Source organism: Octopus bimaculoides, chromosome 1, assembly GCF_001194135.2.
Source record: "Octopus bimaculoides isolate UCB-OBI-ISO-001 chromosome 1, ASM119413v2, whole genome shotgun sequence".
NCBI classification, from domain to species: Eukaryota; Metazoa; Mollusca; class Cephalopoda; order Octopoda; family Octopodidae; genus Octopus; species Octopus bimaculoides.
This window is the reverse complement of record NC_068981.1, coordinates 41,208,785-41,211,227: the sequence shown is the minus strand read 5'-3', so window position 1 is coordinate 41,211,227 and position 2,443 is coordinate 41,208,785. Positions and strand designations below refer to the sequence as shown.

The following is a 2,443-nucleotide window of genomic DNA, read 5'->3' as shown; positions in this document are numbered from 1 at the left end:
TCATATTCGTTTAATACACATTTTTTTTTTTTTTTTGGTGGCCGGGTATTAAAGTAAAATTCCATGTATCATGGTGCGAGACAAATTCATAAATATGGTTGCACAATGAAAAAAAAAGTTAAGGGCGATTTGGCTGTTGCTTTGAGTGTGCTTAAATTGCGCTGAATAGCCAATAAGATTGTTCGGTTTGGCTCACTCCTGAAAGGTGTCCATTTTCGAAGATTAATTTCTTTCTCTTTCATAGTATTTTCCCCACAGATTTCTTTATAATCGGTTCGTTGGTCCAAATTTTTGTTCTCATATTCGTTTAATACACATTTTTTTTTACACCTATTACACTTGTTTTGTTTTGGTGGCCGGGTGTTAAAATATACATTAACCAAAATTTCTTTCAAGATTGAGAAAAAAAATTGAATTATCTTAATCGATTTACTCAGTTGAATCGTGTCGAGAAAGAAGGGAACAGAGTGAAGACAATTTCGTGCAAGATTATCTAGATTCAAAAATATCTTTGTAATCAACCGCGAAGAAAATACCAAATTTATTGAACAAGAAGTGAGATAAGAGACACTTGTTGACTGTTATGGGAGTTTTAAAGCAAATTTGTGCAGTTCAAAATAATTTTCGTCTTTTAAAATCAATGAATTATTTTAGCGTTACAGAATGTCTCAAACCAATTGGAATTATAAATCTTGCAAAAGTATTTTTATAAAGAACCAAAGGTTGCGATACGAATTTGTTCTCAATGGAACGCAGGAAAAACAAATGTTATGGACGTATATTTCTGACATCAGTGGACCGTCACCACACATTCCCTTCTCTTTTTTTTTTTTTTTTTTTTTTACAGAAACCCCACATTCCGAATCTGTAAAAAGATTGGTATTTCAAAATTTAATAATTTTTTTTTACAGATTCGGTATTTCGGTAGCTGAAAATGTGGGTTTCTGAAAAAAAAAAATCGATTCTAAAACTAATCGATTCTAAAAATGTTGTCAATCTAGGCACCGGCGCATGCGCATTGAGGCTTTTAGCTCAAGAATCAAAAGACAGATCAAGTACGTCAGCGGATCTTTGGGGGATACGAAATGGTCTCGTGTGAACGAATGTATGTACAGAAAAAAATGTATGACTTTACAGCCAGAAATAGATTCCAAAATTTCGATACATTTCTAAAACATATTGCCGAGGTAAATTCCAACGGCACACACGTAAAATAAGAAAAGTGAAAATAATATCAAAGAAATTTCATGTTAAACCCTTGGTCTGCATAATTTTCAATAAATACCAGCGTCCTACACTTCAATATTCATTGAAAATGTGCACCCTACTTCACGAAATGTTAAACCAGCTTGCTCCAGAATTTCGATACATTTCTAAAACATATTGCCGAGGTTTATCACCACAAAATTTCAACGGTATGTAAATGCGCGACATTTTGTAGAAAAAACACCTTCAGTCGTAAAAAACAAAAAAAATTGAACACTTTAGTTTCACTTTCTGTCACATTGTACCTCATTTTACCCCGGGAATTTTCTCTGAAAGACATCTCTGCAGAAAGGTCAGTAGATTGATTACATATTTCTTTCGTTATTTTATCGCAAATATCCATTTTTGTGAAAGTTATGAGGAAACAAAGCCGAAGGGGCACACTTGTGTAGGAATGCGGATATTAAAGTTAAGAGTGGATCCGACGCGCGCACCTCTCGCATCCGCTAGTCAGTAGACTTGCCTGCACCCGCGATAAAAAAACATCTTCCACATGTAAATATGTGTAAACTGTAAATCGGAGTGGGGTGGGATTTATCTATTTATCTAGAGGAGGTGGGCTTTTGGAGGATGGGACAGAGAAAACAAAATAGGATTTTTGGTATTTGTGAATAATCGTTCCTCCGAAACTCTGCTCCCCCTTATCAGAAAGTTTATAAAACCAGGAACGACTGTCCATTCTGATTATTGTAGTGAATACAATGGAATTGATGTCGAACCACGGTATTCCCATTTCAAAGTGAACCATAGAGAAAACTTTGTGGGTCCAGTAACTAACGTGCATACTAACTCAGTTGAATGTTGCAAGAAAAATGCAAAAAGTAGATTCAAAACTATGATGGGAGTACACACAAATATGATTGAATCCCATCTAGCTGAGTTTCTTTGGAGGGGAAAATATGGGAAAACTAGCGATGAATGTCTTCGGAACATTCTAAAACATCTTTCAAAATGGTTCACTTTTGAATAACGATTACTTTTGAGTAAGTAAATAATATTTTATTTCATTATTTTCACTTTTCTTAATGACAAGTTTTGTGTAAGATTTTATTTCAAAATTTGTTTTATTCTCACTTTTCTTTATGTCTGTTTTTGAGTAACATTTTATTTCAATTTCAAAATTTGCTTTATTTTCATTCATTCAGTCGGTTGTTTGTTTTATTAGATAGATAGATAA

The 2,443-nt window shown here is 33.6% G+C and overlaps 1 protein-coding gene and 1 long non-coding RNA gene across 5 annotated transcripts in view; one reads left to right on the top strand and one right to left on the bottom strand.

Moving 5' to 3' along the window:
- Positions 1-2,443, bottom strand: part of LOC106878934 (CKLF-like MARVEL transmembrane domain-containing protein 7) — a 56,827-nt gene that overhangs the window by 12,648 nt on the left and 41,736 nt on the right. The gene's annotated exons all lie outside the window — the stretch shown is intronic.
- Positions 874-2,443, top strand: part of LOC128247308 (uncharacterized) — a 73,428-nt gene continuing 71,858 nt past the window's right edge. The window contains exon 1 of the long non-coding RNA XR_008263683.1: positions 874-1,558. This is a non-coding gene — a long non-coding RNA (uncharacterized LOC128247308). The remainder of the gene's footprint in view (positions 1,559-2,443) is intronic.